We start from the raw sequence: 25,403 nt of genomic DNA, 5'->3' as shown, positions 1-25,403 counted from the left end.
ATGAGGGATGGGTAGACAAAACATGTGTCATTTGGTACCTCTTTTCCCCATAACAAATCCCCATATCAAATTATAAGCTAGAAATCAGTGGACATGACTTAATAGCAATTTCTTATACTGAAGTATATAATAAGTATTAGTAAAATCCAAATTTAACTTTGCTTAATTTCATTAATATACATTTTAGTTAAATTGATAAATTTGTTTACTTGTCATAGGTGAATTGTGTTTATATGGTGAGCTTCTGACTTCCAGTATCTGAAAATGTGATTATGTATGTAAATAAGTCTTTTAAAAAGGTAATTAAATTAAAATGAGGTCATTAGGGTGAGCCCTAATCTAGTCCCACTAGCATCCTTATAGAAAGAGGAGATTAAGACATAGACATACACATGGAGAAAATCATATGAAGACAATGGAAGAAGATGGCCATCCATAAGCTAAGGAAAGAGGCCTCATAATGAAACCAACCCTGTCAACTTCTTGATCTTGGACTTCTAGCCTCTAGCATTGTGAGGAAATACAGTTCTGTTTTTTAAGTCATTCGATCTGTGGTATTTGTCCTGGAAGCCCTAGAAAACTAATTCATTACTGGAAGATAATATTTGTAATGTATAAAAAATATAAATAGTAATTTACAAATAAGTAAAAGTAATTATCAGCAAAATAGAGAGTGCTTTCGCATATAAAAATCTCATGAGTAATATTATTAAGATACATATGATTTATATGGATACTTATGAATGCTTCACTGGGTTTGTTTTTTAAGCTAAAGAAAATGGCATTATAAGAAAATAGTCTTATATTCACTGAATTTGTACAAATTAATTCTTGATTTATATGCATGAGTATAACCATTTTAGAATCTGCTCAATTAAAAAACTCTTGCTCATCTTCTGTATAATCAAATATTACATTAATAATGTTGAATTATAACAATTAATTGAAATCATTAACTTTTATCCTTGCACTTCTATCATCATGCAAATAGGGACCAATAACTATACTTTTTCCAAAATCTTGTTACTTTTTTTGTCTTTTTGTCTTTTTAGGGCCTCACCCATGGCACATGGAGGTTCCCAGGCTAGGGGTTGGAATTGGAGCTGTATCCACTGGCCTACACCTTGGCTATGAGGGATCCGAGCCACGTTTGTGACCTACACCTCAGCTCTTGGAAATGCCAGATGCTTAACCCAATGGGCAAGGTCTGGGATTGAACCCCAGTCCTCATGGATACTAGCTGGCTTCATTAAGCACTGAGCCATGACAGGAATGCCCCCAAAACCTTGCTACTTTTAATGCATTAAGAAATAGTACTTGATGATAACAATTATGATAGCTATTATGAGCATTAGGGAGATGACATTATAATATTCTAGGAAAGAAACACATTACATGTTCAGAAAGAGACTGTGGTACCTTTTTTTTCCCATCACAATTAAACATTTGCTTTTCTAAGCCATTGGAAATGCTGAATTCCTCTGTATAACCTAGCCCATCAGATGAGCACACATATTATCAGTAGTGAGCTACTGACAAAACAAAATCTAAAGTACATGGCATTATCTGAACTTCTTTTGGCCAGCAGCATGGAAATAATTGCCTGATATTGGAAAAATTGTAATTCACTATGGATATTTGGCAATTTGGGGAGTAAATTTGTCATCTAATAATACACATAAAGTAGACCATATACCATAAAGCCTGCTGTTCTAGGGGAAATATTGGCAATCAGGATAATAATGGCGGCATACAATAGTTACAGTTGGCTTCATTTAGTAAGATATTGCAAGAAAGGTATGAGTTCAAATATTGATGGATATCAATTTCTGGTCAGAACATAGAAAACAGTGATATGTAATTGCTCCCATAATTAAAAAAAAAGATTAAAAGACTAAAAAATATATGTATATATATTTGTGTGTATCAAACCTCTTTTAATGAAATGTTTACTTTTCTTCCTTTTTTTTTTTTTTTTTTTTTTTTTTTTTGTCTTTTTGCCATTTCTTGGGCCGCTCCTGCATCATATGGAGGTTCACAGGCTAGGGGTCTAATCAGAGCTGTAGCCACTGGCCTACGCCAGAGCCACAGCAACACGGGATCCGAACCGTGTCTGCAACCTACACCACAGCTCATGGCAACGCCAGATTCTTAACCCACTGAGCAAGGCCAGGGATCGAACCCACAACCTCATGGTTCCTAGTCGGATTCGTTAACAACTGAGCCAGGACGGGAGCTCCTTGAAATGTTTATTTTTTTCTAGCAATGCTTTTAAAAAATGTTTAATAATTTTAGGTATAGAGAAAAATTTTGAGAATAATCAAATAATGAATATATTTGCCTAGATTCTTAAAATGTTAGCATTTTAAATTAGTTTAATGTCTCACATATATACACACATTTGGGTTTTCTGATGTTATTTCACGAATAAATTTCAGTTATGCAGTTTTGGCAGCAATAATGTTCAAGTGATGTTACACTCTATTAAAAGCACATCGTGGAGTTCCCGTCGTGGCGCAGTGGTTAACGAATCCGACTGGGAACCGTGAGGTCACGGGTTCGATCCCTGCCCTTGCTCAGTGGGTTAACGATCTGGCGTTGCCGTGAGTTGTGGTGTAGGTTGCAGACGCGGCTCGGATCCCGCGTTGCTGTGGCTCTGGCGTAGGCCGGGGACTGCAGCTCCGATTCGACCCCTAGCCTGGGAAGCTCCATATGCCACGGGAGCGGCCCAAAGAAATAGCAAAAAAGACAAAAAAAAAAAAAAAAAAAAAAAAAGCACATCGTGTCAGGAAACTCATGGGATTTACATTAGCACTGATAATGCTAATTTTATTCACATGACTAAGGTAAGGCCTGGGAGGTTTCTTTAATGAAGAATTACTATATGTTTCTTTTGTATTTGATAATTACCTTTGGGACAGATAATTTAATACTGTATAAACATAGTATTCTTCAAACTATGTCTATTAGTTTTAGTATTCATAATCATTCTTGCCTAAATAAATTATTATAATGTTTTTGAAATAGTGATTTTTTTTTAATAATTCCTTTCCTATTTTTTGTCTTTCTACTTTGTCTTTTTTTTTTTTTTTTTTTTTTTTTGTCTTTTCTAGGGCTGTACCCACGGCATATGGAGGTTCCCAGCCTAGGAGGCTAATTGGAGCTGTAGCCACTGGCCTACACCACAGCCATAGCAATGTGGGATCCTAGCCACATCTGTGACCTACACCACAGCTCATGGCAATGCTGGATCCTTAACCCACTGAGCACGGCCAGGGATTGAACCTGCAACCTCATGGTTCCTAATCGGGTTCATTAACCACTGTGCCACAAAGGGAAGTCCTTTGTCTTTCTACTTTGAAAGGAAGTGCTTCCCTTTCTCATTATTTACTTATATAACAATGGACTCATATTTCCAATTTATTAAATGGGTCATAATCCTTCATTCATGGCACATTTTACCTATAACGAAGGGAAGACACTTCAGGATGGTTCCTTTGTTTTTGGCTTGTCCTTTTCATTCCTTTAGCACTTTCCAGATTCCAAGATATCCCAGATTCATCCTCAACGTTAGCTGTTCTAGCCCTGGAATAAGATTCCTCCCCAGGGAGACTTAGTTCTTTTTAGAAAAGGCTTGGCCATAACTTGAGTTCCTGGACACTAGAAAATCATTGTTTTTTAGACTATGTATCTATATCCATCTATATCTATACATACATATTTGCATACATATATATATATACACACATTATATTTATGTGCACAGATATCTACTTATAGATATACCTATATTTAAAACTAAATGAATCTATATTTATGCCTATTTACATCTATATCTGAATATGTATCAGTACGGGTTTCTGTATAAACACAGGAGCTCACACTGAGACCTTCCATTCCAACCCAACATCAAAGCCTCATTCTACCCTCTTTTCCTGTTCTCTAACTTCCATCTTCAGAGTGTGAAGTTGAGCTCCATTATCCACAATATACTTACATAAATGTTCAAGTCTTGTGGTTTCAGTATTTCTAACTATGTCTCTGTGAAAAATAAAGCTATTTACTATAGAGATCAATATGTTTTAGTTTTTTCTTTTTCTGAGGCTGAGGATATATCTTCCAAATAGTGTTGATTAAAAATCACTTGGGATAGTACCTTTCCAGGAGTTTCATGGTGGTCATGTCATTTATTTGAAATATTATTTGATTCATTTGTTTCTACTTGTATTCTTTTGCATTTTCACTCCTTTATTTTCTTTCAATTGTTTTGTAAATATTAATAGGTCCTAAAGTCATAATTCTATAGAAAGATATATTTTCTGAATAATTTTTAAGATAGAGAAAAGGGAATCATATTACTCCTGAAAATATAAATATGAATATTAATTTGGAAGAATATATTACATAATATAGGAGAGGTTCTGTGATATATAGCTCAAGAACTAATCATATTAAAGCACTTCATTCAGAGCACTCGCCCTTACCCCATGACAACCATATGTAGGATTTCTCCCTTCAGTAGTTTTAAAAATAGAAATGTTCCAGTATTTTGTCTATTCTCAAAACATTGTTAGGTTGTCTCTACACATTTTAAAAATATTCAGTAGTTTCTCATCTATCACATTCTTAAAATGTAACTCTAAATGACTAAAGACAAACACAATGAGGAATAATCAAATAAATTTCTACAGCAGAAAAAGGAAAGAGAAGTACCATTAATGGATGAATGAAATAATGAATGGAAAATTTATCGTCTAAATAATATAAAATCCACTCCATGGCTGAGTGAGTAATGTGGCGCTATGCTTCAGAAACCACAGTTATTGGTTTTCTTGGTTAAAGTAAATGAAGAAAATATGTAGAAAATATTTTATGCCATTAACGTTTTTAAAAAGTGTATTTTCCTAGTGATGAAGCATTTCCATAAAATATCAAATTATTCTATTCCATCTATAAATACACTACTTATATTTTATGGCTATTTACATATTTTTAAGTTGTATAATTTTTATTTAAGGTGAACAGAACTGAGCATATGCAACACAACTCTGCTACACTAATATTACATAATCATAATATTTTATTATTAGGAATACATAACATTAGCAGACAATGATTCAGTATTAATTGAGTACTAGCCTCTGCACAATTAAAAAAAAATTTACTTTTCATTTTATTGAGAGAGATAAGACATAATTTTGGACAATAAAATACAGAAGTCATTTTTAAATTATTGTCTTTTTGATTCATATAACCATGGATTAAAATATCTAATATTTATTTTTAATCTTGAAATACTGTTAATATATAAGCACATATATCATTATTACATATTATATTGTACATTTTATTAAATTATGTATATAATTTATTATATATTGCTTATGAATATCTCTATCTGCATCTATATGTATATATTTAACTATCTATTGAGAGTATCTCATTAAGTAACATCTTTGTCCAATAACCACTGAATTTTCTTTCCTAAGATAAAGAAAGGGAGAGGAATAAGGGACTAAAATAGCAGGTAAAAAGAAAAAACAGAACAAGATGATGGAAAAAAGTAATTGACTAAAACATTAGGTTTTGATTTTAAAAGTAAAAGAAGTTCAAAAAATAAAAATAAGTACGTAATTTCAATACAGCTTTTATAAACTTCTGTAACATTAATTACTGGTAAAATATATTTATTTTTTTGTTGTTGTTGCCTTTTTGCCTTTTCTAGGGCCGCTCCCATGGCATATGGAGGTTCCCAGGCTAGGGGTCAAATCAGAACTGTAGCCGCTGGCCTACGCCAGAGCCACAGCAATGCAGGATCCGAGCCACGTCTGCAATCTACACCACAGCTCACAGCAATGCCGGGTCCTTAACCCACTGAGCAAGGCCAGGGATCGAACCTGCAACCTCATGATTCCTAGTCGGATTCCTTAACCACTGAGCCACGACGGGAACTCCTGGTAAAATATTTTTGATTGTCATTTCTAATATTTTTGAGAAACCAGGGTATAGGACAAACCAGTAACCATCTAACAATTCAGTTTCCCAGACAAATTATTTTTGTCTTTGAAATGTGTAAAAAATAATTAGAAATATTTGTCATTTTATACTAGATTTCTTAATATTTTTCTATAAAAGTTTAATGAACTGTTTAAGCCAATGCTCAAAATTTTACTCACAAGAAATGACTTATATACATAGGAAAACTTTACTCACATGTTAAGTATGTGGCAGTTTAGATGTTCTCATAAACAATGTCTCTTTTCCTATAAATGAATAAAAATTGAATATTACATAATTTTTAAAGAAGCATATGAGAAACGAGGATATTGTATCAATAACGTATCAATTTATTTATACTCAGAGCTTTCATGTTTTTCAGGAATTGATTTTCTATACACTTTCACACTATCATAGGACAAATATTAAGTATTTGAAGCCTCAATAAATGAATAAATGTTCAAGATCATAAGTTTTAGATGAAATCCAAGAAAAGGAAATTTTAAATTACCTCGTATGTCTGGACTGAATTACAATAATTATAGTATTCATATCAGTAGTAATAACTTAAAAGGAACTGTCAAATTACTCCTTGATTTATTAATACCATTTTATTAATCAGATTTTACTCAAGCTGTGAGGAATTATATAGCAAAGCAAAATAATACTATTATTTCTTAAAAATATATATGTATAAACACTGGGAGAAAATTAGCCAAAATCAGATTCCTGATATAAGCACAAATTTGATTTTCTAAATCTTAAAATATTTCAGACATGTTTAACTAATTCATTTTTCTACAAACATATATTGAGCACCTTTCTTATTATATGATAGGCATATAGTAGTGAACGAAACAGATAAAAAATCCCTGTCCTCTGATGGCTATAGTTTATTTTTAATCTCAAAATACTGTTAATATATAAGCACATACATCATTATCACATAATATATAGTACATATTATTAAATTTAAATTATGTATATAATTTATTATATTGCTTATGAATATGTTTATATCTGCATCTATGGTATGGTAGTGATCTGCATCTATCTGCTATGGTAGTGATTGTAAGAATTTTTTTAAATAATACTTAAATTATATGACATGTTAGATAACAAGCCCTTTGAACAAATTAAGAAGGGTGGGAAGATAAGAAAAAGTTTGGAGAAGTGGACATAATTTTAACTTTTGAGTTTAAGGAAAGTATATTAGGTAGGCTAAGTTGCAGTAAAAAAAAAAATAGCTCTTAAATTTTGATTGGTTTAGCATATAAATGTGTCTTTTTAACTCCTGCAAATTCTTCTGTAGATATGGCAGCTCACTATGGCAACTTCCTCTTAAGCAGTGACATAGGAACTTAAATTCTAGACTCATTATAACAAAATAAGACTTTGTCTTTGCTGGAATGGGGATGAGCAATTGAGCTTATTAGTTATGAGTCTATCACTACCCAAAGCAGCTGGATTACAGTAACTGGATTGCGTACTATATGACTAATTTTGGCTGATGACCTGTGGGAAGAAATAGTGTCATATCTAGAGACAATCATGTCAGAAAGGTAAAAAAAAGAAAAAGAAGGAAATTTAGATATATATGAACACTAATGGTATCACCACAAATGCTTTCCCAGGAAGTTGACATTTAAGTTGAGAGAAGTTAGGAATTAATCTATTTATATTTAACCTATTTTTATATATGAAGAATCCAGATAGAAGGAATAACAAATTCACATTGCCAGCCAAGCTGCTTGCTAAGCTAGATTAAGGAAAGGTTAGGAGGAATATTATGCTTAGAGATAAGGCTGGCCTACTCCTGAGATAGAGAAGGTTAAAAACTTCCCCAAATTAGAATAATGGTAGATGTATACTGATGCGAGAGTAGTTGAAATCACCCTCTGCTTCCTTATAGTGCTTGAAGATGATGAAGAACATGCAGGAGTAGCATGGTATCCTAGGATATACCATGAATCTGAATTAAACACACAAGAGGGGAAAAGAAGCACCAGAGCTTCAGTGAATAACAGAAGGCCAATTTTATTATCGTATTCAGGTAAGCCAAAGACTCCTGTATATTAACTGCGGTATTTTGGCTCATAGGTGGATTTTTCATGGGAAATTTAGTCATGAATGAAATTCTATGTTTTGTTTGCTAAAAGGGATAGTGACCTAATCGGGTCATATATTAAAATTATGGTGGTTGGTTTCAAGCAATGGAAACAAAGACTAGATCTAGGAGTCTGGTCATGAATGTTTCCATGGAGACTAAGTGGCTATTTGGTATGTCTTCATCCTAAAATAATCTTTGAGCAATTTATATGGTATTTAAGTTAAGAATTGTGTATTGCCACAATATGTTGTGTTTGGAGGCAAAATGGAGCATAATTATGTATCCTTACTAACCCAGGGTTCCTGTCCCTGGACTCTTCACACAATCTAAACAGAAACCAGTGCCTTTTACCTTAGGTAATCTACATTCATGACTTTCTATCTCTAGTTCCCCTGATCATGGATAATCTATAGTAACTTTTCCAAATAATGAGTTTCTGAGTCGAAAGTTATGCCTGCTAAAAAGCTTTTAATTTATGTGCCAAAATTCCTTTCAGAAAGATTACATTATATGATATTCCACTTCTATGCGGGTTTTGGATGAAAAAACAGCATGCCAATTTTATAAGTGAAAAATCATATATATTTTTTTACAAACATAGCACTTTGATAATAAAAATCTAATGATTAGAAAAGTTTGATAAAGATGTCTTTTCTCTCACACTCACGATTCTCCATAAGGAATATAATCAGTGTTTAATCATATGTAGTCAGCTTGCAGATATTTTGAGTTGGAATTTCAGCTCCACAATTTATGCTTGTGAGACTGTGGGCAAATAATTCAACTCAGCACTCAGTTTCTCACCTATACTATAGTATAACAACTTCAAAAAGACTATTTGGGGGAATTAATTGGGATAATGTGTATAACAATTTAGCAGGGTGATTCTCCAAAATATGCATTGGTAAAATGTTAATGATTTTTTTATACAATTTTTCTCAAAAAAGCAGCAAACCTATGTCAATTTTTAAAGTAAAAAAATATAAGCAAATGTGAATTTTAAATTATTGCACTTCTCCAAATTAATTGGAAGGTTTTTCTTTTCTTTTTTTTTCCTTTCTTTTTTTTTTTTTTTTTTTTTTTTTTTTTTTTTTTTTTTTTTTTTATCTTTTTGTCTTTTCTGTGGCCGCACCCTCGGCACATGGAGATTCCCAGGCTAGCTGCCGGCCTATGCCAGAGACACAGGAACGTGGGGTTCGAGCCGCGTCTGCGACCTACATCCCAGCTCATGGCAACGCCAGATCCTTAACCCACTGAGCGAGGCCAGGGATTGAACCTGCAACCTCATGGTTCCTAGTCGGATTTGTTAACCACTGAGCCACAGCGGGAACTCCTGGCAGGTTTTTCTTTTAAAATTAATTTAAAAAACTATTTTCTAACTCACCATAAAACTTAAGATATTTTATCTTGGGCATCTTTTCATGTGAAAGCATTTATTGTTTACGTGATTTTTACAACACAGCCAAATTTAAATGTGCTGTCTGATTTTGTGCCAGAGGACAATGAACTTTATATGGCTTTTAGTACAGCTTTCAAATTGATTACTGAAATGAAAGGAAGCGGTGAAAACCCACCTACATTGTTTGGCAAATGCATGCTGCCTCTGTAGGTGAAATAACTCATTTTACTGAACAATACTCCTCTTGCCAGGCCCTTACTTATTCCGTGGAGGACAATCAAGGACTCTTCAAAGTGGCAGGTACCATTTTGACTGCTATGGCAGGTTTTTCTTTTTTTTTGTTTGCTTTCGCAATATGCCTATAATTATGCTCATGGGTTTAAATTATTTGGGAGATGTTGAAATTAGTACTTATGGAGTAAAATGCAGTGTTTGTACAAACAATTATGAATTTGTTCAGTTATTATCATTGGCAATAATTTTGAAGTTTTAATGTTAAAATAGCCTAACTTTCCACTTAAAACATTGTCAAGAATCAACTGAGATTTCATGAAAAGTTTTGAAAAAAAAAATTTTTTTAAACTAATAAACTTTTAGTAGATTTATCTGTTAATCTTCCTAGAATTAAAATCATTGTGTCCTTGATGTTCCAGACATTCAGGTGCTCAAACTTGTGGACTGCTAATAAGCAAAAGTAGAGTTGATAAGTAAGAGACTCTTTTCGTTAATTATATGTCTCATATGTCTCAGTTCAAAATGATGTTCTATCAGGAGAGAAAATGTTAATAAACATGAAGTGTTTAGCTGTAAGTAAACATTTTGAGACTCATAGATTTACCAATGAAAATTGGAAGTCTATATCTTGAATTTCATCAGCAGTTTATATAAAGACTTGAATACATTTCATTACAATTAGTATTGATTTGAAGCTTTACATTTTACAAAGTTATCTTAACATGCACTGTCATTTAACCCAAAAGGAAGACAATAAAATAAGTATTTTGGCAAATTCTCCAACTGATTTACTCTAATAAAATCAGCACTCTCCATACCACTGCTGGTATCATCTTTTAATATGTATATATATATCAGATGGTATTTCTGCTCCAACAGTTTCCATCTCACTCAGATTGAAATAGAAAATTCTTACCACTCCCTGAACATTTCACATAAACTCATTCTCTATGAGTACATGGAGAGGTACATATGTGACCTCTATGATCACATACATGTTCCTCTAGCTCTGTTCTCTGCTAAAATCATACTGGTCACCTTCACAGTCCTCTAATGAAACAAGCATGATGCTACTTTTTAATCAGTGCATTTGCTATTTCCTTTGCCTGGAGCATTCTTCCCCAGATAGTCATATCATTCACATCTTCACTTTATTTTGGTCTCTTCATTTTATTTTGGTCACTATAGAAAGGCCTTCTATGATCACCCTACATAAAATAATTTTGCAATTGTATTCCTACCAATCTTTGTTTTTTTTCATAGTGCTTGTCATTGATTGCTTATTACTATATAATTACATTTAGAATTCTAGATTACTTCTGCATTACAGACTTCTGGTTCACTGAAAGGCAAATGCCCTTATTGGAAGTGGATGTTTAGGTAATCTGTTGGTTCTTTGATCTCTATTTATTTTGCTAGAATAGTTCCAAAAAATTTAAATGTCCAAAACAAAGTGACAGTGCTAACACACAACTCAGACATGGGGCACTATGATTTAAACAATGTATCACAACCATGCACCTTACACATCATATCAGATATTTATAACTGATACATTAGAATTGTTTTAAAGGTTGACCTTGTTTAAGATTAGTTCTTATCTGAGCACTCAGCTTGTAAATTTCCAACATGGATGTATTGACTGATCTGTCTCATGTGCCATGCATTTTTGAACCCTCTGAGGGTGCCAACCTAATTCATACTTGGTGAACCAAACTTAGCTCAACTACTGATAAAGCATCTTACCTCCACTTGCAGTTACCCAGTTACTACCCAAGTAAGATCTTTCTTCTTACCCACACACTAGTTTATATCTATATTCTAGGACAAGCTCTACCCTTTCAAGTTTTTATTATAGTTACACACACACTTACACACATATACACCCTCACTCCAGAGGGAGAATTCTAGAACTTCCATGTGACTGACCATGGAATATTTGGCCCTAAGCCTTCCTGATAACACTCCTTTATGTTAAAACTACTAATCAATTATTATCTACAGTTTAGGAGGAACAATGTTTTTCAAAATTGTATCACTGAAAAATATGAATTATAACATGCAAAAACAGTTCTTTTATTATGTTAAAAACTGGAGTTAGATGTAATAGTAGTGGCGTATGTTTGAATAATAGAATGATGCAATGTGAAAAGTTCTAAAATATATTCATTACAAAAAAAAAGTTCAACTCCTACTCTCCAATTTCAAACAATAATTAAACTACCAACCCTCTATCTCAAAGTATATTTATACAGCATTCACATGAGAGGTGTTGTTTATTTATTTGTTTGTTTTTATGGCTGCAAGTGCAACATATGGAAATTCCCAGGCTAAGTGTCAAATCTGAACTAGAGCTGCTGGCCTACACCACATCCACAGCATTCCAAATCTGAGCCACACCTGTGACCTATACCATAGTGTGTGGCAATGCCAGATCATTGACCCACTGAGCAAGGCCTGGATTCAAACCTGCATCCTCATGGATACTAGTCAGGTTATTTTCTACTGAGCTGCAATGGGAACTCCTACTTTTATTAATATCATAAATTAGGCACAGTTTGTATTTAGTCTCCCACTCTATGTGTCATAAGGGCACTACAGTAGACACCATATTTGCCCTTCCATATTGCCTTAGAAATCCACCAAGTTCTGTGTGGTTTATGTCTAATGGTTGGCACCTGCAATTGTCTGCATAGGTTTGTCCTTTGGTCCTGGAACCCCTTCTCCTTCAGCAGGAGAGAGCTCGGAGTGCCTGAGATTTACAGCCACTCAGGTATCAATGACTTACTTGTAAGGGAATCTGAAATCCTAATTCACTTTCTAGGAGCTGGAAAAGCTCTAGGATGTGATTTATGCTACAGTGTCTCTGAAATCATATTGGGGCTGGAAATTATTCTTAATTTCTTACTTTGTCCTGTTTTCTTCCCCTCTTTCACTGGGTAATTCTGTAAATAGTTCTTTAATAAATACTCAAGGTCTCCTTATAGGAAATGCAACCATAAACAGCACTATAGTTTTTAGTGTTGCTTTTGTCTAATTCATTCATCAATGAGGTCACATTTATCCCTGGGCATCCAAATGCCTAGAATTGCATTCACAACTTAAATAAGTCTACCACCCAGAATCTTCAAAACTCCATCTACTTATGGCCAGTTCCTTAAAAGTCCACTTTCAAAAACTGTGTTAGGACACCAACAAAAGCAAATGGGTTTCTATGAACTTTAGTAGTATAAGCTTTCTACTTCATTCTTGTTTTTCAGTTATTTTGGATATCTTAAGAATTAACACATTTAGATATGGACTATAGGTAATATTGTATCAAATTTATGTTTTCTGATCTATCAAACTTTTAAAATAGAGCTTATTTTTTAAAATAACCTTGTTTTTAGGAAATAAATACCATAAAATATATATAGACACAATGATCATAATATCTCAAATTACTTTCAGACATTTTAGAAAAATTACCATATCTCTGTCTCTTTCACTATAAATATTCATATTCATGTGATATAAGTTTCACGTAAATATATTAAAGAGAGAATGATAAAGGAAATGGAATAAATTGTATACAGTTGATGAATTTTAGTAAAAGGGATGTGAGCATTCATTAAGTATTCTCTCTATGTTTGAAGTTACATTAATTTATACTATTAACTTTAAGATACTTGGAAGTTTTGTTTATATCAAATTTAGTAATAACTCATTTACAAATATTGGAATTCTGAACTTTTTGTAACATACATTGATTACATGGGTAGTTTTCAAATGAAACCTGTTAATTTATCTTCTCAAAGAAACCTGTGTACTCTAAATGCATTTCAAATGTAAAATACTGCAATATATACTCACTTTATATCAAAATTAATAAATTACAATAAATATTTGAAAACATCAAGATAGCAGTTCCAGTAGTAAGTACACCCTGCCTGCCTTCTTTCCTTCCTTCCTTCCTACCTTCCTTCCATCCTTCTTCTTTTTAAGGCCACACCTATGGCACATAGAAGTTCCTGGGCTAGGGATCAAACTGGAGAGCAGCAGCTGAGGTCTACACCACTGCCATGGCAACACAGATCCAAGCCACATCTGTGACCTACACAGCAGCTGGTGGCAAGGCTGGATCCTTAACACAATGAATAAGGCCAGGGATTGTACCCTCATCCTCACAGACACTATGCTAGGTCTTTAATCTGCTAAACCACAACAGGAACACCCCAGCCTTTCTTTTATATGTGTAGAAAACACCCCTTTTAAAGATATTACCACTTAATCACTTCGGAAGTTTTGCATAGTATGGAATTTTGCTCTCTTTGTTTCAAAGTTGACTAACTATTTAAAGTAAAGTGAATGTTTCTCAGTAGTTTTGGATGTAGAAACCAAAATAGATTACTTCAAAAATGGTTGTGTGTCAGTTACACAACTTAGAAGGAAAACGGTAGTATAACTAGGATAACTGGATTTATACCATAGTTAATTTGAACTGACATTGCCTTTGCTGGTATAACAAAGGTCAATTTTTCTGAAATGAGCCATGTTCTTATCTTCATTCTTCTAAAATATGATTTATTGCACATTTTTATTTTGCTTGTCTGAAAACATATCTTATGTGATTATTAAAAAAATAAATTGCTCTTTTCTATGTCTAGTCCCAGGATAATGATTAGATACAATCCTTTCTTCAGGAATTCAATTTTATTTTAAATTATTATCTCAAAAATCGCTATAACCAAGTGGTTTTAAGGAGGTTTCTGTCTCAAAAACACTTGCTTTATTTTATGCAATAATACACACGTGAGCATTGCTTAAATCAAGACTGGGATTCATTTTAAAAAGCAAAATTAAATATATATAGACATTGAAAAATAATATAAGAATTGATAGCATCCAGCTTATCCGGATACATTATTATATGTGGCTCAACCTTGTGAATCAATCACTTTAAACCAGTTTGACTACCTCTCTCTGGCATTTATACAAACCACTTGCCCTGCATCAGGTTAAGATGTTATTTCTGTATTCCTTTTTTCTCAGTAGTTTCAAAAGTACTCCCTACCTTTCTGCATCTTAGTTACTGATGCTGCCTGTTATGGATTGAACTGTGTAACCCCAAGATTCATATGCTGAAGTCCTAATACCAATGCCTCTGAATGTGATCTGATTTGGAAATAGGTTCATTGCAGATGTAATTAGTTAGGATGAGGTCATACTGTAATAAAGAGGACCCCTAATCCCATATTACTTGTATCCTTATAAAAACAAAATTTCAACACAGACCACACATGGGGAGAATACAATGTAAAGACTGGAATTATGCTGCCACAGGCCAAGCAATGACCAGAAACTAGGAGAGAGTTCTGATATATATACTTCATTCCTGGTTCCCTGAGAGAAAACGTGCCTGCTGACACCTTGATCTTGGACTTCCATGCTCTAGGACTGTGAGAAAATATACTTCTCTTATTTAAGCAGCAGAGTTTGCTGTGGCAGCCCTAGGAAACTAACACCAATTTTAACCAATATTGACAAAGTCTCATTTATGGATCCATTTGGATGCACTTTCCTGCTTGAATTTCAATTATTTCATTCTATAAAATATTGATAACCTCATTCCACCCTCCCTTGCCATATCTGAGGTGTTGTTACTGGTTGTTATTTCTCCTCTTTCATCTCTTCTTTTGTTTATTTGGGTCTTCTCTCTTCATAGTGAATCTGGCTAGAGGTTTGTCAATTTTGTTTATCTTTTCAAAGAACTAGATCTTGGTTTTTGTTTATATTGACCTTGGTTTTATTGATCTTATTTTTTTAACCTCTATTTTTTATTTCCTTTCTGAGTTTTATTATTTCCTCCCTTCTGCCAACTTTGGGCTTTGTTTGGTCTACTTTTTCCAGTTCTTTTAGGTGGTAGGTTTGATTGTTTATTGATATTTTTCTTATTTCTTGAGGAAGGCCTATATTCTATGAACTCCCTCTTAGACCTGCTTTTGCTGCAACCCATAGAGGTAGATTGGTAAAGCTACAGTTCACCAACCAAGTTGCAGAGTGGCAATGTGGATAATAGTAGCTCCAGGTAAAAAAGCATACGTTCCTGCATGTCTTACCAAATTCTAGAAAGTTTTCAAGAATAAATTCTTCTCCATTTGTTGTCTGCTGTTGGTCAATTTCCAACGACCTGAAACTGCTATTTTTGAGAATATTGTCCAGTTTTTATTTGTGGAAGGAAACGGCTGTTTTGGTGTTACCACTTCCACAAGAACTAATATCTTACTCCTCAGCATCCAAATACATGTTACACTGTACCAAAATGTTAAAACAATAATTATTTATTCAAATTCCAAAAGGTTAATAAATCACTTAAGAATTAATTCCTTTGAGCCTCCTACAACACTTAAAATATATTAACAATAATGACAGTTAACTCTCATATTAGAGTTGATTATTTTAAAATTCATGTTGGATTTAATGACTCTTTTACCTGTGATGATGTAATGGTTGAATTTCAGAGATATCATTTAAACCTAGGTGTTCTGTTTTCTTCTGCTGTTTATTATTATTTGAAATTAAGTTAACCTTCAGAATCTTTATAATCTACATCTTATTGGAAATTTAATTTTAACTTATGTGATACTCAATGTATACACATTTGTAGATATAGATATATTTTTATTTTATAAAGTAATAAAATTATCTTAAAATTTGGTTCAAGGGAGTTCCCACTGTGGCTCAGTGGGGATGATCCCTGAGGATGCAGGTTCGATCCCAGGCCTTGCTCAATGGGTTAAAGGATCCTGTGTTGCAGTGAGTTGTGGTGTTGATTGCAGATGCAGCTTGGATCCCACGTTGCTGTGTCTGTGGTGTAGATGGGCAGCTGCAGATCTGATTTGACCCCTAGCCCTGGAACTTACATATATCACAGGTGTGCCCTAAATAAAAAAATAATAACAGTTCAAGAAACAAGTATAATTTTATGTATTCTAACATTCTTGTAAATGTCCATTTTTTGTATATTTTTATTAAGCATTCCTTCAATTTCAATAGGGTATTCAAAAACCCTCACTTCAATTCACTTCTTTATTATCTAATTTATCTATCATCCTCTAATATCTTTGCCCTCTCTCTTTTTTTTTTTTTTTTACTGTCCTTTTGACTGTGTGTGTGTGTGTGTGTGTGTTGTGCTGTCATATGCTTGGATGAAATGCTACTTTATTAAAGGCAGTTTGATTATTGTAATGATATTGTTTTAGAAGTATATTTCATTTTAGCAGTTTGGCTGTATATGATCACTTAACATATCTTAATAGTGAATCTGGTAGCACATACCCATGCTTGTATCTTCTAAAGTTATGATTATGCCATTTTAAAAGACTGTGTTTTTGAAAATATTATAGCTCAATATTTTATTTTCTAAGAACTCTTTCATGATACAATTTGAATACTATTCTATCTTACGAATCCAAACTAATTCACTTGAAATATAAAGAATAAAGTCAAATTACATTATGTTTTGGTTGAGGGGAGAATGAAGATATTCAGAGCAATTAGCGTGTCAACACTTCAAAAGAGCTATTCGGAAAACAGAATAGACCTTGGGCACTAGTTCATCTGGATGTTAATGGATATAGTAGTTTGAAAGGGGAATTAATGTGTGTTTTGAGGCTAACTGAGGCACAATTGTTAAATGCCACATCTGTTGTTAATAAACCATATGGTTTTAAGATTTAATCTTGCACAGATCTGGCATTTTTTTCACAGTGTCTGCTTATTTTGGATCTAGGGTGATGTGATCCTTTTGTGGTTTATTTGAATTTGATATTCATGGCTAGATGACAAGAGGGAACCTTTAAAATATTTTAGGAAGGGATTTTAAAAAAGATTGTATTTGATAACTCAACTACTTAATATTTATGTCAAGATAAAATTATAATGTTAAACAGTTTCTAGGAATTAGAAAACATTTCAATCATTAGACTAGTAGGTATTCTGTGGCAAAGAATTTGAGATAATTTCAATTACACAATGTGTTTTTATTTTTGATAAAAATTATTTTTTTAAATTTCTATGTAACTATTTAGCATGGATTTGACTTTATACTGCCTTTCAAGTGAATGAGTATTAACAATATGAATCATACACAAAATGAAATGCATAACAGATAAGTTGAAATACATAAATACTACCACATTTTATTGAAGTTTGGGGCACAGAATTTTATGTTCAATTAATATTATCCTTCATTGTTAGAAGATAATTTGCCTGGTTTTCATGTCTGCAGTCTAGAAAGGTAAAACATGGAGGAAATTACAACCTCTACTTGAACTCTTTTCACATCTAATTTGAAAGCATTTTCTCTGTGGAGATAGCAGTCTCCATGGTTACTGGTTACACAGACTTTTTAAGTTTCTTAACAATGTTAGGGGAACCCATGGGGTTATTGCTTTGCATTTCATCAAATAAGGTCATTTGTCCTCTGAGACTGCACCTGTGAAATCATGTGTAGATTAGATGAAATGCACTGTGGTGTCACTTATTAATGTGCACATATGGATGATTATCCCATGTGAGAATCTGTACTTAAAATTATAATTTGTCAAACTAAATGCTTATTAATAGGTAGAATTGGATTCAAGTGTCTGGACAGATCAATATCACCATGCTGCTCAGATAATGTAGAGACAACCCTCCAACTGGGTACTGGTCTTGTTATTTTTTAGTTTTTTAATTTTTTTTTTTTTTTTTGCTTTTTAGGGCTGAACATGCAGCATATGGAAGTTTCTAGGCTAGGGGGTGAATCGGAGTCACAGCCACAGCAATGTCAGATCCGAACTGTGTCTGAGACCCATACCTCAGCTTGCAGCAATGCTGGATCCTTTAACCCACTGAGTGAGGCCAGGTATTGAACCTGCATCCTCATGAATACTAGTCAGGTTCCTTTCTGCTGAGCCACAGTAGGAAATCCCTGGTCTTATTATTTTTTAATATGGCAAGAAATGTCATAATCAAGAGGAAAAGCAGATATGTCACAGTATTTTATAAAGATAAACATTTATACAAATAGTCTAAAGCCCGACTTTAATGAATACAACTCCAGGTTTCTTTTGGTAATTTTTGGAAGGCAACAGCTGGAGAAGGAGGAAGTGGTATAAAACATTCAATATTACACATTTTAACACCCTGACCATTTCTTCCACATTTTTTTCCCTAAAATAAATCATTTCTCAAGATGCCAATTCTATATGCATAGATTTATACGCTATATGTACATGTTTGCCATTAATCAAAATTGTGGATTTTTTCCTATCTTTAAAATGTTCAAGTCTGAAGATTTTAGTTATTTAAACCATGTAAGTTGTTAGTTCATACAAAAATATATTTTCATTCCCCTTCATATATTTGAATTGTGAAACTTTGAGCATTGACATTAAAAATAAGACAGAAATTATTCAATTTTAATATACTTTTTTTCAGTTACACATATTTTAGCCAATTCATTTGGCACTAACTACTGACTATCTGTATTACAATGATAGACCACAGCAGCAAACTGAAAGAAATAGAGCATGGAAGTAATCCTCTAGAGTGTTGGTATTTTGCTTGAGAAGATTTATTCTATGCTCTGTTTCACTCATCCTCAGAGTCAGTCATGTTAATTCAAAAGCTTTGTGTCATATACTTAAAAAAAATGTTTTCCCTATTAAAACTTAGCATTCAGCTACTTTAATCCCAAGAATGGAAGCTGGCTTTTTTTTTTCTTTACTTGTAAAAATTACAGAGTTAATATAAATTTGTTTTACATGAAAATATTGATAAAGTTTATTGAAATAATTTTTGACTATATATTTATTATTTTAAACACAGACAATTATAAGGACACAAGCAAATCAAAAAAATCCCGTAACTCCTTGAAAGCTACTGTTATAATTTGGTGTGTATGTTCTTTTCTACTTTCAGTCTTGTAATATGAAAATCATTATTTGACTTATGAGAAAGATTAAGTAGCCATTATAAATTATGTTCATGAAAGTACTTATTAAATAAGAAATCTTCAATTAAAATTATGTAAGAATATAAAACTATATTGAAATTTTAAAAATTTATATGAATATACATTATTGCATGATTTAAAAGGACTTACACAATTTTTTTTACATTTTATCATGTACTTAGAAGATACTGCTTTTTTTGTTCCCTTTAGATTATCAGTATAACTAATTCAGGCTAGGAGACTTTATAGAAAGAAAAAAGCCCATGTGAAATATCAAATTTACCATGCAAATATATCTGATCCAAAAAAATATAAAGCATTATTGCATTATTGCATTTATCTGCATGTATAGAAAATAGAAAATATTTCAGACATAAAGACCATTATACTAATGACTTCTTATGATTCTCAACCTACAATATTAAGATTAATCTAGAGATGATAAATAATATTATAAAACATTTCAAAGTGTTGGTATTCATATTTTTAATTAAAAACCTTTTCATTTCTTAAAAAAAAATTGGAAGTCATTCAGAAATATCTGTACAGAAAAGCCCATCACAAATATTTTTATATAAAAAATAAGCAAACGTCTGAAATATCCACTAATATATCTATGATATTTTGGTGTATCATTTGGTTTCTCTTTAAGATGACATGAAGTCTACTGCTGGGAGATTCTAAAAGACGTATTTTCCAACTAGCATACACTATATAAATATTAGTTGTAGATACTGTTATAGTTTCACTGACCTCAGGCAGAGGTAATCTCTGCATCAAAATATAAAAGTACTTAATATACTGAGTGCAGACAATTTATTTTGTCAGATGATTTATATATAATTGTTTATCAAAAACTATTTCCCTATTCTCATATTATTAATTCTTCTTTTTCTCATTTTCTATCATCCTTTATTTTTTTATCTTCTTTCCTTTATGCCTTTCATTCTCTCTTATTCTCAATTCCTCTCCATCTTTTCCCTTACTTTTTCTGTCTTTTATAACCAACTATCTAGGGATATATGTGATGACGATTACATTTATAGTAGAAATATAAGCCACTAATTAAGTTTTCCTTTTATCTATCCTCTCTTACCTTCCCCCAAAATTCTATTAGAATGCATAGAAACTAAGTAAATACATCCTCTTCATAAGTCAGTACACACATTATGTTAAATATATTTTTGTTTACATGTTGCTTGTGTGTATAAAATTTCATAATAGCAATATTTTGCAAGTATATGTTATTGCTTTGGTTCTGCTAACTTTGGATAAAGTGAGACTACTTATTTTTAATACATCAGTAAGACTACTTATTTTTAATACAAGATTGGAACAAGTATTTTCTAACTATGATAATGTTTTATACAGTTCTCTGTGATTTTGGTAGAAGATATCTACATAATTAAGTTCATTTTGTAATGGATAATTCAGGTATTGGGGTGCAAATTGGTTAATAAAAGTTAGATAAAAATATAGAATGCAATCCAGAGTTTAGACACAAGGCTTACTTTCTTCATGCACTGACAAACCCTCTGCTAATTTGCACATCCACAGAGATAGTTTTCAAAAGTTAACAATAATATCCACTATTTCCTCTTCCAATATTTCACACCAGTCTTTTCTCTGTTAATGTATAAATTATTATTAGATAAGATGTTGTCTACCAGACATATGATGATAAAAACATCATGATGTTTTCATTCATTCACTCACTCATTCAGTAACTATCTGAATATTTACTATGGTCCTGGCAATTTGTGAAGCACTGGGAATAGAACAAATAAGACAGGTCTCTACAGTCATAAAAAGCACACTTTACTGTACATAAATGAAAGAAAATAAAGAGCAAATGATAGCATTTTAAAATAGCCTAAAGCAAAGGATAAGAGGGAAGACTTTCAAGAAACTGCTTTTTTTTTTTTTTTTTTTGACAATTACTTTATTAAGGAGCTGCCCCCTGGTAATAACTTTAATACTATATGGTAACTGTCTTGGGCAAGGACCATACACCTGTATCATGACCAACCAGGATAAAAGTGCAGTCTGGATAGAAATAGAGACTGAAGCAAGGAGCAAAGATGAGGTAAGACATGAGCTAAACTTTGAGGTATAAGTCAATGTTTACTGCATAAGAAAAATGGAGGGGAAAGTAGGTATAAAGATTTCCCGCAAGAGAAAATAGCAAGAAACACAGCTATTTCATTATAAGTCATAATTACTCATATTTGGCAACTTAGTTTTAGATTATTCATATTGATTTTCTTCTCTATTTTCTATCTTAACAGATAAGTCTGCCTTCATTTTTACGTAATTACAACATAAGGGCTTCGTTGTGCTGTTAGAACAATCTTAAACAAACAACAGAAACACATTTGCCTTCTGAATTTGTTAGTGGTGTGACATGTGAATCTTCTATTTGAGGATAAAGCAATGAATCTGTTTCTAGCCCAATATCAGTTTGTTCCATTCAAAAGGACTCAAGTCAGCAGCCTCTGTTCTTGCTTTCCTTCCCCGATACTCTCTTAAACCCAACCATTTATAATTTGTGGCACAGACTTAGATAGCTAGTCTCTGAGGCTTCAGCTGTAAATTCTCTTGTGAACTGATTCTGTCATTAATCACAGGTAGGATATGTGCTATTTTGATTCTCTTAAACCATATAACAGAACTTAATGAGTGTCAGATAAGCGGAAGACAAACTAATTTTTATTTTATTTATTTCTTTGCAAAAACATGTTTCTTTATAAACTATTCCTACAAATAAAGCTCCAAAGAAAGGTAAATATTATAGCAAGAGAATATAATTTACATAAATCATCCAAAGTTCATAAGAGGCCTACACTATGCCATCTATTAGTGCCCTCAGTAATATTATCTTAAGATTCTGAAGGGCAAGTAAAGATGAAATTACTTCATTTTAAATAATAATGACATTCCTAAAATGCAACAAATATATTACCCTAGATCTCCCAAATTATATCAAGCCACAGCTCCTTCTCACGCTTTTTCACTGTCTCTTTTTATTTCCACATCAAAAATAAATACACTTGTGAAATTTAGGTATGTATGTGTAAGCATACAAATAAAAATATTTTATTAGCACTTAAATTCTACTTTATTAAGATATAATTTATGAATGACAATTTTAATTCTAATCCACTAGTTTGAACTGTCCAGTTTAATTATAAATTTTAATTTTGATGTCTTTTGACAAGTGTATATACCCATATTACCACCACTACCACAAACAAGATATAGAATATTTTAGGTGATGGAAATGTTCTAACAGTATTTTTTGAAGATTTTATAATCAAAGCCAAATAGTAGTCATGATATTAATATTTAATCTAATATATAACTAATTAAGATGTAATGAGTATATAATGGCAATATTTATGTACAGTCTCTGAGGACAAAGTTTTTTGTAAGATTTGTTCAATGCCATTTCTGCCAGTGACATGTGGTAGGTGTTCAATACACTTATGTTGAATAGATATATTAGGAATGAATTAGTTACCTAGATAACTGTGCTTACTCAATAACACCTATTCAGAGTCTTTCAAATTTCTCAGTATCTGCAATTATAATAGTTTTTTAAACTCAATTTTATTAAATATATCCCTACCTGAATTTTCATTTGATTTTTTTACAGGAAATATATTTTTCAATGAGGAATAATAAATATGAAGTTATATTAAATTTTCCTAAATTTAATATTGCTTATAAAGATATATAATTTAACCATTTTATTCTTTTATCCCTTTAATTTTAGAATCATTTTGGTTTTTTTTAAATGCTATTTACAACTAATTCAAGACATTTAATTCAATAAACTACCTAATTCTAAGTAAGTATTCATTCACTTTTATAATGGTAATGAACACAGTAGTTTATATGGTTGTATAGCTATTAGCATAAGTGATGTCATTTGGGCCTGTTTAGTTCCTCCTGTCCTTCTATTGGCCCTACTTAGGGCTGTGCTGTGTAGTAAATCTCTTCTTTGTCGTCTTTGTCACAAATAGATATTGTTTAAAGATCTTTAGGTATAGCTGGCCTCGATGTTCTGTTAGTCTCCAAACTATGAAGACTTTAGCTGATTTCCAGGGCCCAAGAGCCTACTTACCCATTCATAAATCTTGGCCTAGGAATGCACTTCCTATTTTCAAAGCACTTCCTATTTTGTCCCAGTGGCCCCTCAGCAGTGCAGAATGAAGCTGTGAATGCTTCCAGATTGTCAAGAAACCAATACTACCCTGTAGGTAAGTTACCCTATAATAAATGGATCCACTGATAATATGGAGCTGTCTGTCTTGTTTTTTGGTCTCAAGATACCTTCTCAGTTCTATGGATACCATTTGTTCCTTCTGTCCTCCAAAAATGATTAATATGAACTCATACTATTTTGAAACATTGAAAAAAAAATGGCTCTTTGAAAAACAGTGACGCAAGTTGAGATTATTGATCAGATGACTTTTTCCCAGATACTAAAAATTTTTAGATTGTAAGCAAACTTTATCATCTAGAATATCCATTTCTCTTTGGTGATGGTAACATTAAAAAGCAGCAACTCAGACTGTTCTAAATCCTACAGAAAAGTTCTCTTCAGTCCGACAGTTTCAGTTCTCCATGACAACAGTAATTTTCCAGCCCTTGAAGAATTTATTTGATATACTCAGGTCAGGAGTTGTTATTACCAGTAACAGTAGGTGCTTCTAATTTCATGACAGTAGAAAAGATCTCACCCACTATGATTGTTATAAAATTTTAGACACCATTCTCCTCACAAAATGGCCTATTTCATTATTTGATAGCCATTCTTCTCACCAAATTGCATACTCTTTTCTTTCCCACAGCAAATATTCTAGATAGTTCTCTCCCACTCACCTTTGGCCCTTCCCACAAAGTCTGGCTTTTCTGGCAGCCAAGTCATTGCTCAGCTCTATTACAACAGATGCTCCTTCTCTTTGAGTTTCTCCAACACTTACATCTGAGTTCAGATGCTCACCTGGCCAATTTCTTTGCAACAGTAAGCAAAACTAAACTATCATCAGCAAAATTAACAAAATGTTATAATTATAGGTTAAATATGTACTTAGTGGCTACCCTGTAATGACAACGAATGGTATATTATTTCCTGCAAGAAAAAATAAAAGCAAATAAATGAACTCAGCTACAGTACAAGTGGTTTCAAAAATCATGAAGGAAAATAGTTTCTTTTTGATTAAAATATAATCCAATTCCTTTAGAAAGCATACCCCTGGGGGAAATTGGGGGAATTTTAGTAGAGATATTTTAAAGTTAATTCTGTAGTTCTCAGTCAGGTACAACCTAGTTTAGAGGCACCCGACAATCACATTTAAACTTCATTGTACTGGGAAATCTCTGTAGAAATGCAGGTGTTTTCATCATTCACTTTCAGAGTATTTTCAACTAAAGAAGTGAGTCATATATCTGAATAAAACTCCTATCCTTACTTCAAAGTTGTGAGGTATGTTATATAATTGATCAAATGAATGATTGATTCAAATGAAGTGAGTACCAGTTGTCACAAAAAATCCTTTCATGTCCAACAAAACAATAGCAATAATAATTATTATTATGATAACTTGAATCCAAACCAGCTACATTTTGCAAAACAGGCTATGGATCCTTAAAATGTATAGGAGTTATACAGAAGAATA

At 32.5% G+C, this 25,403-nt stretch overlaps 1 long non-coding RNA gene across 1 annotated transcript in view; it reads right to left on the bottom strand.

Annotated features, from left to right (window-relative positions):
* LOC110256329 (uncharacterized) overlaps positions 1–25,403 on the bottom strand; it is a 568,755-nt gene that overhangs the window by 98,987 nt on the left and 444,365 nt on the right. Inside the window, exon 4 of the long non-coding RNA XR_014822608.1 lies at positions 6,214–6,263. This is a non-coding gene — a long non-coding RNA (uncharacterized LOC110256329). The remainder of the gene's footprint in view (positions 1–6,213; positions 6,264–25,403) is intronic.

This window comes from Sus scrofa, chromosome 13, assembly GCF_054392235.1.
Source record: "Sus scrofa isolate SSC_HxYL_T2T_F1_AM1 chromosome 13, Sscrofa_HxYL_maternal_Yorkshire_Landrace_v2.0, whole genome shotgun sequence".
In the NCBI taxonomy this organism is placed as follows: Eukaryota; Metazoa; Chordata; class Mammalia; order Artiodactyla; family Suidae; genus Sus; species Sus scrofa.
The sequence above is the reverse complement of the archived record's forward strand: the minus strand, read 5'-3'. Positions and strand labels throughout refer to the sequence as shown.